Source organism: Salmo salar, chromosome 15 (assembly GCF_965601325.2).
Source record: "Salmo salar chromosome 15, fSalSal1, whole genome shotgun sequence".
In the NCBI taxonomy this organism is placed as follows: Eukaryota; Metazoa; Chordata; class Actinopteri; order Salmoniformes; family Salmonidae; genus Salmo; species Salmo salar.
This window is the reverse complement of record NC_138305.1, coordinates 13,999,265-14,014,201: the sequence shown is the minus strand read 5'-3', so window position 1 is coordinate 14,014,201 and position 14,937 is coordinate 13,999,265.

Here is a 14,937-nt window from a genome sequence, read left to right as displayed (position 1 = left end):
GCTCTGTCTCTTGGCTGTTGCCATGGTGAGGGTAATGATTGAGATGCAGTTTGACCAATGTTTGCGTAGGCCAACATGACCCACCAATGGTGGCGTGTGAGAAGGCAGGACCTAAAGAGAAAGGTCAAAGCAATGCAAAACCCCAAAAACGCACACAATGAATGGCGACTGTAGAAAGCAAAAGCCGAATCCCAGACATTTTGGGCGATTTAGAAATCCCGGCCGGACGTATTTTTTTAGGTCCAAAAAGAGGACATGTCCGGGAAAAAGCGAACGTATGGTCACCCTACTTTTCGCACAAAAGTACATTCATCTCTAGGAGACAGAACGCGTCTCCTTCCTGAGCGGTATGACGGCTGCATGGTCCCATGGTGTTTATACTTGCGTACTATTGTTTGTACAGATGAACGTGGTACCTTCAGGCATTTGGAAATTGCTCCCAAGGATGAACCAAACTTGTGGAGGTCTACACATTTTTTTCTGAGGTCTTGGCTAATTTCTTTTAATTTTCTCATAATGTCAAGCGAAGAGGCACTGAGTTTGAAGGTAGGCCTTGAAATACATCCACAGGTACACCTCCCATTGACTCAAATGATGTCAATTAGCCTATCAGAAGCGTGTAACTCCACAAATTCAAGAAACGTAAAGTATTATATAGAGCCCTTATTGCATGGAACTCCCTTCCATCTCATATTGCTCAAATAAATAGCAAACCTGGTTTCAAAAAACAGATAAAGCAACACCTCACGGCACAACGCCTCTCCCCTATTTGACCTAGATAGTTTGTGTGTATGTATTGATATGAAGGTTACGTGTGCCTTTTTAAAAATGTATGTAGTTCTGTCCTTGACCTGTTCTTGTCTAATGATGTTCTGTATTGTGTTTCATGTTTTGTGTGGAACCCCAGGAAGAGTAGCTGCTGCTTTTGCAAGAGCTAATGGGGATCCTAATAAAATACCAAAATACCAAATTATAACTCCACTCATTACTTGTAGCTGTATAGTCTGTTAGTAACTCCACTCACTACTTGTAGCTGTATAGTCTGTTAGTAACTCCACTCACTACTTGTATAGTCTGTTAGTAACTCCACTCACTACTTGTACAGTCTGTTAGTAACTCCACTCACTACTTGTATAGTCTGTTAGTAACTCCACTTACTACTTGTAGTTGTATAGTCTGTTAGTAACTCCACTCACTACTTGTAGTTGTATAGTCTGTTAGTAACTCCACTCACTACTTGTAGCTGTAAAGTCTGTTAGTAACTCCACTCACTACTTGTATAGTCTGTTAGTAACTCCACTCACTACTTGTAGTTGTATAGTCTGTTAGTAACCCCACTCACTACTTGTATAGTCTGTTAGTAACTCCACTCACTACTTGTAGCTGTATAGTCTGTTAGTAACTCCACTCACTACTTGTAGTTGTATAGTCTGTTAGTAACTCCACTCACTACTTGTAGCTGTATAGTCAGTTAGTAACTCCACTCACTACTTGTAGCTGTATAGTCTGTTAGTAACTCCACTCACTACTTGTAGTTGTATAGTCTGTTAGTAACTCCACTCACTACTTGTATAGTCTGTTAGTAACTCCACTCACTACTTGTATAGTCTGTTAGTAACTCCACTCACTACTTGTATAGTCTGTTAGTAACTCCACTCACTACTTGTATAGTCTGTTAGTAACTCCACTCACTACTTGTATAGTCTGTTAGTAACTCCACTCACTACTTGTAGTTGTATAGTCTGTTAGTAACCCCACTCACTACTTGTATAGTCTGTTAGTAACTCCACTCACTACTTGTAGTTGTATAGTCTGTTAGTAACCCCACTCACTACTTGTATAGTCTGTTAGTAACTCCACTCACTACTTGTAGCTGTATAGTCTGTTATTAACTCCACTCACTACTTGTATAGTCTGTTAGTAACTCCACTCACTACTTGTAGTTGTATAGTCTGTTAGTAACTCCACTCACTACTTGTAGTTGTATGGTCTGTTAGTAACTCCACTCACTACTTGTAGCTGTAAAGTCTGTTAGTAACTCCACTCACTACTTGTAGTTGTATAGTCTGTTAGTAACTCCACTCACTACTTGTAGTTGTATAGTCAGTTAGTAACTCCACTTACTACTTGTAGCTGTATAGTCTGTTAGTAACACCACTCACTACTTGTATAGTCTGTTAGTAACTCCACTCACTACTTGTATAGTCTGTTAGTAACTCCACTTACCACTTGTAGTTGTATAGTCTGTTAGTAACTCCACTCACTACTTGTATAGTCTGTTAGTAACTCCACTCACTACTTGTAGTTTTATAGTCTGTTAGTAACTCCACTGACTACTTGTAGCTGTAAAGTCTGTAACCGACCATGGACGTGTTTGAGGAGCTATTTGGTGTCGCAGCTAGCCTAGCTGCTAGCTAGCCGGACATCAACCTAGCGAGGTGTTCTTGAACGCAGCCATTGACTCGGTTAGCCATTATGGCTGGGACTGCGGATTGTCCCGGGTTTGTGCCTGTCTAGTTCCCTGCTGTTTGTTGTTTTCAATTTTTCCCGTGACCTGCCCTTTCTGGAACTGCAAGGAGTAACAGCCTAACATACATTGTTCCTAGTTACCATGACAAAGACCAAAGCCGGCGAGAGTACCATTGAGGACAGGTCCAGTGGAGTCTCTCTATCACATGTGAAGGATCTTTTAAACAAACAAAAAGAGACCTATAAGCAGTTGTTACAACAACAAGAAAATAGTTTCAAGTGTTTTGTCCAAATACTGGTGGATTCTACCAATAAAATAATGGAGGACCTGACCAGAGAGGTCCAGGACCTGAAGAACAGTTTGCAGTTCTCCCAGGGTCAGCTCTACGAGTTGAAACAGGAGAACGGCAAGATGACAGCAACCTGTAAGTCGTTGACATCAGTTCCGTGTGTGAATCCATGACAACAATGACGGAGAAATCAGACTATCTCGAGGGACAGTCAAGGCAGAACTACATGGTTGTGGACGGAATTGCAGAATCTCCAAATGAGACCTGGATGGATTCTGAGGATAAAGTGAGGGAAATGATCTCTGAGAAATTGAAGATGGACCACAGGAAGATTGAGGTGGAGCGCGCCCACAGGACTGGAAAACCCACCACCGGCCCAGGTGACAGGCCCAGGCCGATAGTGGTCAAGTTCCTGAGGTTCAAGGACAAGGTAGCTGTTCTGCAAAGAGCCAAGAACTTGAGAAGAACGTATATCTTCCTCAATGAGGACTGTCGTGAAGCTGTGGCTAGAAGAGGAAAGAACTGATCCCAGCCATGAAAGCTGTCAAAGCGTGTGGGGACATTGCTTACATTTGCTACAACATGCTCATTGTCCACCCTCCCTCCCAGAAGCCTGGAAGGAATGAGAGAGCCAAGCCTATCGGTTCGTAGCCTCATCCCCTCATCCCCTCATCCCCTCAGCACACACACACTCACACACACACACACACACACACACACACACACACACACACACCAATTGATTAATGGACTGCTGAATATATATATTTTTTCTCTTGCTTTGTTTGGTCTTTTCACTATTATGTCTATCTCTGATCAGCTACCCAGGAAAGGGCTGAACATAGCCAATATTAATATATGTAGCCTTAGAAATAAGGTTCATGTAATCAATAACTAGCTAACATCAGATAACGTTCATATATAAGCCATTTCTGAGACTCACTTAGATAATTAATTTGATGATACAGAAGCATCAATACAAGGGTATAACATCTATAGAAGAGACAGAAATGTTGATGGGGGAGGTGTTGCTGTATATGTTCAGAGCCATATCCCTGTAATGCTTAGAGAAGATCTTATGTCAAGTGTTATTGAAGTGTTGTGGTTGCAGGTTCACCTGGCACATCTAAAGCCTTTTCTTTTGGGGTGTTGCTATAGGCCACCAAGTGCTAACAGTCAGTATCTAAATAATATGTGGGAAATGCTTGATAGTGTATGTGATGTAAACAGAGAGGACTACTTTCTTGGGGACCTGAATATTGACTGGTTTTCATCAAGCTGTCCGCTCAAGAGGAAGCTTCTTACTGTAACCAGTGCCTGTAATCTGGTTCAGGTTAGTAATCAACCTACCAGGGTGTTTACAAACTATACAGGAACAAGATCACATTTGTACTAATACTGTATACAACTTTGTTGTAAAGTTGTATCCGTACCCATTGGATACAGTGATCACAATATAGTGGCTATATCCAGGAAAGCCAAAGTTCCAACAGCTGGGCCTAAAATAGTGCATAAGAGATAAAACAAAAGATTTTGTGGTGACTCTTTTGTGAATGATGTTAAAAATATTTGTTGGTCTGATGTGATTAATAAGGAGCATCCAGACACTGCACTTGATGAATTTATTGCTTCTTCCAATTGTTGATAAACATGCACCTGTTATTAAGAAACTGACTGTTAGAACTGTTAAGGCTCCATGGATTGATGAGGAATTGAAAAACTGTATGGTTGAAAGAGATGGGGATAAAGGAGTGGCTAATAAGTCTGGCTGCACATCTGACTGGCTGACTTACTGCAAATTGAGAAATTATGTGACTAAACTCAACAAAAAGAAGAAGAAACTTTCTTATGAAGCCAAGATCAATGATATAAAGAATGATGGAAACAAACTTTGGAGAACTTTAAATGAAATTATTGGCAGAAAGACAAATTTAACTCCATCTTTCATCAAATCAGATGGCTTATTCATCACAAAACCATTTGATGTTGCCAATTATTTTAATGAGAGTTTCATTGGCAAAGTGGGCAAATTTAAGCAGGAAATGCCCACGACAAACAGTGAGCAATTATATTAATGCATAAAAAACTAATAATGAAATAAAAGCAGAGCAAGTTTGAATTTTGTAAAGTTAGTGTGGGAGAGGTGGAAAAATTATTGTTATAGATCAATAATTACAAACATCCTGGCATTGACAACTTAGATGGAAAGCTACTGAGGATGGTGGCTAACTCTATAGCCACTCCTATCTGTCATCTGTCTGGCAGCCTAGCGGAAATGGAGGAACTAGCCTCCCTGCGGACCTGGCATCTTTTCACTCCCTCCTCTCCACATTTTCTTCCTCTGTTTCTGCTGCTAAAGCCACTTTCTACCACTCTAAATTACAAGCATCTGCCTCTAACCCTAGGAAGCTCTTTAACACCTTCTCCTCCCTCCTGAATCCTCCTCCCCCTCCCCCCTCCTCCCTCTCTGCGGATGACTTTGTCAACCATTTTGAAAAGAAGGTTGACGACATCCGATCCTCGTTTGTTAAGTCAAACGACACCGCTGGTCCTAATCATATTGCCCTACCCTATGCTTTAACCTCTTTCTCCCCTCTCTCCAGATGAAATCTTGTGACTTGTGTCGGCCGGCCGCCCAACAACCTGCCCGCTTGACCCTATCCCCTCCTCTCTTCTCCAGACCATTTCCGGAGACCTTCTCCCTTACCTCACCTCGCTCATCAACTCATCCTTGACCGCTGGCTACGTCCCTTCCGTCTTCAAGAGAGCGAGAGTTGCACCCCTTCTCAAAAAACCTACACTCAATCCCTCCGATGTCAACAACTACAGACCAGTATCGCTTCTTTCTTTCCTCTCCAAAACTCTTGAGCGTGCTGTCCTTGGCCAGCTCTCTTGCGATCTCTCTCAGAATGACCTTCTTGATCCAAATCAGTCAGGTTTCAAGACTGGTCATTCAACTGAGACTGCTCTTCTCTGTGTCACGGAGACTCTCCGCACTGCTAAAGCTAACTCTCTGTCCTCTGCTCTCATCCTTCTAGACCTATCTGCTGCCTTTGATACTGTGAACCATCAGATCCTCCTCTCCACCCTGGCTCACTCTTGGATTGCGTCCTACCTGACAGGTCGCTCCTACCAGGTGGAATGGCGAGAATCCATCTCCGCACCACGTGCTCTCACCACTGGTGTCCCCCAGGGCTCAGTTCTAGGACCTCTCCTATTCTCGCTATACACCAAGTCACTCGGCTCTGTCATATCCTCACATGGTCTCTCCTATCATTGCTACACAGACGACACACAATTAATCTTCTCCTTTCCCCCTTCTGATAACCAGGTGGCAAATCGCATCTCTGCATGTCTGGCAGACATATCAGTGTGGATGACAGATCACCACCTCAAGCTGAACCTCAGCAAGACAGAGCTGCTCTTCCTCCCAGGGAAGGACTGCCCGTTCCATGATCTCGCCATCACGGTTGACAACTCCATTGTGTCCTCCTCCCAGAGTGCTAAGAGCCTTGGCGTGATCCTGGACAACACCCTGTCGTTCTCCACTAACATCAAGGCAGTGACCCGATCCTGTACATTTTACATTTTTACATTTTAGTCATTTAGCAGACGCTCTTATCCAGAGCGAATTACAGTAGTGAATGCATACATTTCACAATTTTTTTTCCCCGTACTGGTCCCCCCATGGGAATCGAACCCATAACCCTAGCATGGCAAACACCATGCTCTACCAACTGAGCCATACGGGTTCATGCTCTACAACATTCGTAGAGTACGACCCTGTCTCACACAGGAAGCGGCGCAGGTCCTAATCCAGGCACTTGTCATCTCCCGTCTGGATTACTGCAACTCGCTGTTGGCGGGGCTCCCTGCCTGTGCAATCAAACCCCTACAACTCATCCAGAACGCCGCAGCCTGTCTGGTGTTCAACCTTCCCACGTTCTCTCACGTCACCCCGCTCCTCCGCTCTCTCCACTGGCTTCCAGTTGAAGCTCGCATCTGCTACAAGACCATGGTGCTTGCCTACGGAGCTGTGAGGGGAACGGCACCTCCGTACCTTCAGGCTCTGATCAGTCCCTTCACCCAAAGAAGGGCACTGCGTTCATCCACCTCTGGCCTGCTCGCCTCCCTACCTCTGCGGAAGCACAGTTCCCGCTCAGCCCAGTCAAAACTGTTCGCTGCTCTGGCACCCCAATGGTGGAACAAGCTCCCTCACAACGCCAGGACAGCGGAGTCAATCACCACCTTCCGGAGTCACCTGAAACCCCACCTCTTTAAGGAATACCTGGGATAGGATTAAGTAATCCTTCTAACCCCCCCACCCTCCCCCCCCAAAAAGATATAGATGTACTATTGTAAAGTGGTTGTTCCACTGGAAATCATAAGGTGAATGCACCAATTTGTAAGTCGCTCTGGATAAGAGCGTCTGCTAAATGACGTAAATGTAAATGTAAATGTAAATGTCATATTTTTAATCTGAGCCTAGAGGAAAGTCTTTGTCCTCAGGTCTGGAGGGAAGCCAAAGTAATTCCGCTACCCAAGAGTGGTAAAGCGGCCTTTACATGTTCTAACAACAGATCTATAATCTTGCTGCCAGCTCTTAGCAAGCTGTTGAAAAAAAATGTGTTTGACCAAATACAATGCTATTTCTCTGTAAACAAATGAACAACAGACTTTCAGCATGCTTATAGAGAAGGACACTTAACATGTACAGCACTGACACAAATGACTGATGATTGGTTGAAAGAAATTGATAATAAGAAGATTGTGGGAGCTGTACTGTTAGATTTCAGTGCAGCCTTTGATATTATTGACCTTAAACCTGTTGTTGAAAAAAGCAGATGTGTTATGGCTTTTCGTGGCCATATCGTGGATTCAGAGCTATCTATCTAATAGAACTCAAAGGGATTTCTTTAAATCTTTTCACCTTCTCCACTGCTGTCCCGTCGATATTGATTGGTGCGTGTTCTCTCTGCTGTTTCCTGAAGTCCACAATCAGATCCTTTATTTGGTTGACATTGAGGGATTATTTTCCTGGCACCACTCCGCCAGGGCCCTCACCCCTTCCCTATAGGCTGTCTCAATGTTGTTGGTAATCAAGCAGACTACTGTTGTGTCATCTGCATACTTGATGATTGTGTTGGAGGCGTGCATGGCCACGCAGTCATGGGTGAACAGGGAGTACAGGAGGGGGCTGAGCATTCAAACCTGATGACGGCCCCAGTGTTGAGGGTCAGCGAAGTGGATATGTTGTTTCCTACCTTCACCACCTGTGGGCGGCCCGTCAGGAAGTCCAGGAACCAATTGCAAAGGGCGGGGTTCAGACCCAGGGCCCTAAGCTTAATAATGAGCTTGGAGGGTACTAAGGTGTTGAAGGCTGAGCTATAGTCAGTGAACAGCATTCTTACATATCAAATCAAATCAAATTTTATTGGTCACATACACATATTTTGCAGATGTTATTGCGGGTGTAGCGAAATGCTTGTGCTTCTAGCTCCGACAGTGCAGTAATATCTAATAAGTAATATCTAACAATTTCACAACATTTACCCAAAATACACGTAAAGGAATGGATTAAGAATTTATACATATGAACTCAGCAAAAAAAAAAACGTCCTCTCACTGTCAACTGCGTTTATTTTCAGCAAACTTAACATGTGCAAGTATTTGTATGAACATAATAAGATTCAACAACTCAGACATAAACTGAACTTGTTCCATAGACATGTGACTAACAGAAATGGAATAATGTGTCCCTGAACAAAGGGGGAGTCAAAATCAAAAGTAACAGTCAGTATCCGGTGTGGCCACCAGCTGCATTAAGTTCTGCAGTTAATCTCCACCTCATGGACTGCACCAGATTTGTAAGTTCTTGCTGTGAGATGTTACCCCACTCTTCCACCGAGTCACCTGCAAGTTCCTGGACATTTCTGGGGGGAATGGCCCTAACCCTCACCCTCCGATTCAATAGGTCCCAGACGTGCTCAATGGGATTGAGATCCAGGCTCTTCGCTGGCCATGGCAGAACACTGACATTCCTGTCTTGCTGTTAATCATGCACAGAACGAGCAGTATGGCTGGTGGCATTGTCATGCTGGAGGGTCATGTCAGGGTGAGCCTGCAGGAAGGGTACCACATGAGGGAGGAGGATGTCTTCCCTGTAACGCACAGCGTTGAGATTGCCGGCAATGACAACAAGCTCAGTCCGATGATGCTGTGACACACCGCCCCAGACCATGACGGACCCTCCACCTCCAAATCGATTCCGCTCCAGAGTACAGGCCTTGGAGTAACGCTCATTAATTCGACGATAAACGCGAATCCGACCATCACCCCTGGTGAGACAAAACCACGACTCGTCAGTGAAGAGTACTTTTTGCCAGTCCTGTCTGGTCCAGCGACGGTGGGTTTGTGCCCATAGCCAACGTTGTTGCCGGTGATGTCTGGTGAGGACCTGCCTTACAACAGGCCTACAAGCCCTCAGTCCAGCCTCTCTCAGAGGACAATCTGAGCACTGATGGAGGGATTGTGCGTTCCTGGTGTAACTCGGGCAGTTGTTGTTGCCATCCTGTATCTGTCCCGCAGATGTGATATTCGGATGTACCGATCCTGTGCAGGTGTTGTTACATGTGGTCTGCCACTGCAAGGGCGATCAGCTGTCCGTCCTGTCTCCCTGTAGCATTGACTTAGGCGTCTCACAGTACGGACATTGCAATTTATTGCCCTGGCCACATTTGCAGTCCTCATGCCTCCTTGCAGCATGCCTAAGGCACGTTCACGCAGATGAGCAGGGACCCTGGGCATCTTTCTTTTGGTGTTTTTCAGAGTCAGTAGTCAGTAGACTATGTTTTCATATCTGTGACCTTAATTGCCTACCGTCTGTAAACTGTTAGTGTCTTAACGACCGTTCCACAGGTGCATGTTCATTAATTGTTTATGGTTCATTGAACAAGCATGGGAAACAGTGTTTAAACCCTTTACAATGAAAATCTGTGAAGTTATTTGGATTTTTACGAATTATCTTTGAAAGACAGGATCCTGAACGTTTCTTTTTTTGCTGAGTTTATGTCAGAGCGGCATTGGGCTAAGATACAGTGGCATGGTATAGAATACAGTATATACATATGAGATGGGTTATGCAATATTTACACACAATTAAAGTGACTAAGATACTGTGGAATACTATAGAGAACAGTTTATACATATGAGATGAGTAATGCAAGATAAGGAGACATTATTAAAGTGGCTAGTGTTTCATTTCCTTTAAGTGGCCAGTGATTTCTTATCTATGTCTATAGGCAGCTGCCTCTGACGTGCTAGTGATGGCTGTTTAGCGGTCAGTATGTAGGCAGCTGCCTCTGATGTGCTAGTGATGGCTGTTTAGCAGTCTGATGGCGTGGAGATAGAAGCTGTTTTTCAGTCTCTCTGTCCCAGCTTTGATGCACCTGTACTGACCTTGCCTTCTGGATGTTAGCGGGGTGAACAGGCAGTGGCTCAGGTGGTTGCTGTCCTTGATGATCTTTTTGACCTTCCTGTAACATCGGGTGGTGTAGGTGTCCAGGCGGGTGGGATGTTTTCCCCCGGTAATGCGTTGGGCAGACTGCATCACCCTTTGGAGAGCCCTGCGGTTGTGGTCGGTCCATTGCCGTAGGTTCCTCTTGTCCAGATAGGATAGGGCAGTGCGCAGTGCAACGGCGATTGCGTCGTTTGTGGACCTATTGGGGCGGTATGTAAATTGAAGTGGGTCTAGGGTATCAGGTAAGGTGGAGGTGATATGATCCTTGACTTGCCTCTAAAAGACCTTCATGATGACAGAAGTGAGTGCTAATCAAATAAAATAAAATTGCATTCGTCACATGCGCCGAATAAAACAGGTGTAGGTAGACCTTACAGTGAAATACTGAATACAACAGGTGTAGACCTTACAGTGAAATGCTTACTTACGAGCCACTAACCAACAATGAAGTATAAAAATGAATAAATAAATACAAATACGAATAAGCATAAGACATAAAAGCAAAAAGTAATTAAAGAGCAGCAGTAAAATAACAATAGCAAGAATATATACAGGGGGGGTACCGGTACAGAGTCAGTGTGTGGGGGCACCGGTATAGAGTCAGTGTGTGGGGGCACCGTTAAAGAGTCAGTGTGTGGGGGTACCGGTATAGAGTCAGTGTGTGGGGGTACCGGTATAGAGTCAGTGTGTGGGGGTACCGGTACAGAGTCAGTGTGTGGGGTACCGGTATAGAGTCAGTGTGTGGGGGTACCGGTATAGAGTCAGTGTGTGGGGGTACCGGTATAGAGTCAGTGTGTGGGGGTACCGGTACAGAGTCAGTGTGTGGGGGTACCGGTACAGAGTCAGTGTTTGGGGGTACCGGTACAGAGTCAGTGTGTGGGGGTACCGGTATAGAGTCAGTGTGGGAGGGTACCGGTTCGGAGTCAGTGTGTGGGGGCACCGGTACAGAGTCAGTGTGTGGGGGCACCGGTACAGAGTCAGTGTGTGGGGGTACCGGTTCAGAGTCAGTGTGTGGGGGCACCGGTACAGAGTCAGTGTGTGGGGGCACCGGTACAGAGTCAGTGTGTGGGGGTACCGGTTCAGAGTCAGTGTGTGGGGGTACCGGTACAGAGTCAGTGTGTGGGGGTACCGGTATAGAGTCAGTGTGTGGGGGTACCGGTATAGAGTCAGTGTGTGGGGGCACCGGTATAGAGTCAGTGTGTGGGGGCACCGGTACAGAGTCAGTGTGTGGGGGTACCGGTACAGAGTCAGTGTGTGGGGGTACCGGTATAGAGTCAGTGTGTGGGGGTACCGGTATAGAGTCAGTGTGTGGGGGTACCGGTTAGTCGAGGTAATTGAGGCTACAGGGCAATAGTCATTTAGTTCAGTTACCTTTGCTTTCTTGGGTACAGGAACAATGGTGGACATTTTGAAGCAAGTGGGAACAGCAGACTGGGATAGCGAGAGATTGAACATGTCCGTAAAAAAAACTAAATGTAGTTTTGTAATCGACTAAAACAAGCAGACAAGAAAATTGCATTTGAAAAAGGTCAAGTATTTGCTGTGAGCCAATGGGGTAACCTATTTTCCCACAGGCGAGCGGTGCAGCGACGGTCTATCTGGGACCACGGACACTTTGAACTAATCCCTATTATGACACTGTTAGGGGAGATCTTTGATTGGTCAGTGGTCTGACAGAGGAGCTCTGTGTTTGACACACCAGAAGGGGTCAGCCCCTGGGGGTCAAAGGCTAATAAACACATTAGCCCCTTGTCCTGCTCCGTTATTGTTAACCAATCTGTCCCCAGTGGAGAGGCGTGACATCCCTGCATCTGTCCGTCTGTTAAATCACCACCCAGACCGTCCCTTACTGACCTGTCCCTTTGGTAAAGTTCCATCTAAACCTTTTAATTCTCAACCCTGGTAATGACCTGTCTGTCTCCTCTCTGATCCACAGAAACATTATAGATAGACATTATAGAATATATACAATATTGAACTGAAGGGCAGATCAATGTCATCATTACTTTTAAACAATAGAGAGTCATTATAGCTAGACACACAGTGAAATCAAATCAATCACGTTTATTTATATAGCCCTTCTTACATCAGCTGATGTCACAAAGTGCTGTACAGAAACCCAGCCTAAAACCCCAAACAGCAAGCAATGCAGGTGACAGACAGACAGACAGACAGACAGACAGACAGACAGACAGACAGACAGACAGACAGACAGACAGACAGACAGACAGACAGACAGACAGACAGACAGACAGACAGACAGACAGACAGACAGACAGACAGACAGACAGACAGACAGACAGACAGACAGACAGACAGACAGAGAGGACAGGACCTCTGGGAGGATGAGATCACTAAACTGTGTTTATCCAAGTCGCTCAACTGTTTCAGAGAGCACAGCACTAAACCTGACCCTTCTGAACCACAAGCACCATCTGTCAAACCTTCAAAAGAGGAGTCAGGATGATTTACAAACATTTAAACAGCAGACAAACTGGTCGAGAGGAGAGGAGAGGAGAGGAGAGGAGAGGAGAGGAGAGGAGAGGAGAGGAGAGGAGAGGAGAGGAGAGGAGAGGAGAGGAGAGGAGAGGAGAGGAGAGGAGAGGAGAGGAGAGGAGAGGAGAGGAGAGGAGGAGACAAGAAAATAAAAGATGAGGAGAGGACGAGGAGAAGACGAGAAGAGAAGAGGAGGAGAGGGCAAGAAGAGAGGAGAGGAGAGGAGAGGAGACAGAAAAGATGAGGAGAGGACGAGGAGAAGACGAGAAGAGAAGAGGAGGAGAAGGCAAGAAGAGAGGAGAGGAGAGGAGAGGAGAGGAGAGGAGAGGAGAGGAGAGGAGAGGAGAGGAGAGGAGAGGAGAGGAGAGGAGAGGAGAGGAGAGGAGAGGAGAGGAGAGGAGACAAGAAAGAAAAGATGAGGAGAGGATGAGGAGAAGACGAGAAGAGAAGAGGAGGAGAAGGCAAGAGGAGAGGAGAGGAGAGGAGAGGAAAGAATAGAGGGAAAGAGACGAGAGGAGACGAGAGGAGAGGAGACGAGAGGTTGTGTCAGTGTGTGTGTAATCTCCCCGTGCTTCCCCAGGCTAGTAGTTAATAAAGGCTAGTTAGTTGTCATGGTCCTGTTGATGGTATTTAATAAAGGCTAGTTAACTGTTATGGTCCTGTTGATGGTAGTTAATAAAGGCTAGTTAGTTGTCATGGACCTGTTGATGGTATTTAATAAAGGCTAGTTAACTGTCATGGTCCTGTTGATGGTAGTTAATAAAGGCTAGTTAGTTGTCATGGTCCTGTTGATGGTAGTTAATAAAGGCTAGTTAACTGTTATGGTCCTGTTGATGGTAGTTAATAAAGGCTAGTTAACTGTTATGGTCCTGTTGATGGTAGTTAATAAAGGCTAGTTAACTGTTATGGTCCTGTTGAGTTGCATGTAGTACAACACAGCCCTGTAGCCCTGTAGCCCTCCAGCCCTGTAGCCCTGTAGCCCTGCAGCCCTGTAGCCCTGTAGCCCTGCAGCCCTGTAGCCCTCCAGCCCTCCAGCCCTCCAGCCCTGTAGCCCTGTAGCCCTGTAGCCCTGCAGCCCGGTAGCCCTGCAGCCCTGTAGCCCTGCAGCCCTGTAGCCCTCCAGCCCGGTAGCCCTGTAGCCCTGCTGCCCCAGCAGAGCATTACCATGCCTAACTCCCATATCCAGCCCTGTAGCCCTGTAGCCCTGTTGCCCTGTAGCCCTGTTGCCCTGTAGCCCTGCAGTCTTGTAGCCCTGTTGCCCCAGCAGAGCATTACCATGCCTAACTCCCATATCCAGCCCTGTAGCCCTCCAGCCCTGTAGCCCTCCAGTCCTGTAGCCGTGTAGCCCTGTTGCACCAGCAGAGCATTTCCATGCCTAACTCCCATATCCATCCCTGTAGCCCTGTAGCCCTGTAGCCCTGTAACCCTGTAACCCTGTAGCCCTGTAGCCCTGTAGCCTTGTAGCCCTGTAGCCTTGTAGCCCTGTTGCCCCAGCAGAGCATTACCATGCCTAACTCCCATATTCAGCCCTGTAGCCCTGTAGCCCTGCAGTCCTGCTGCCCCTGCAGAGCATTACCATGCCTAACTCCCATATCCAGCCCTGTAGCCATGTAGCCCTGCAGTCCTGCTACACTGCAGAGCATTACCATGCATGCCTCCCAAATGGACCCATTCCCCATAGGGCTCTGGCCAAATGTAGTGCACTAAATAAGAAAAAGGGTGCCATTTGGGACACACTCTAGGTGTTTATCTGATCCATAGTGAAGAGGAGACTGCTGTTAGTGTGTTAGCACAGCCCTGGAGGGAGGACAAACAGTCTAGCACAGTCTGACTGGCCCCTGGAGCAGGAGGGTCTATCTGTCTGACTGGCCCCTGGAGCAGGAGGGTCTATCTGTCTGACTGGCCCCTGGAGCAGGAGGGTCTATCTGTCTGACTGGCCCCTGGAGCAGGAGGGTCTATCTGCCTGACTGGCCCCTGGAGCAGGAGGGTCTATCTGCCTGACTGGCCCCTGGAGCAGGAGGGTCTATCTGTCTGACTGGCCCCTGGAGCAGGAGGGTCTATCTGCCTGACTGGCCCCTGGAGCAGGAGGGTCTATCTGCCTGACTGGCCCCTGGAGCAGGAGGGTCTAACTTTCTGACTGGCCCCTGGAGCAGGAGGGTCTAT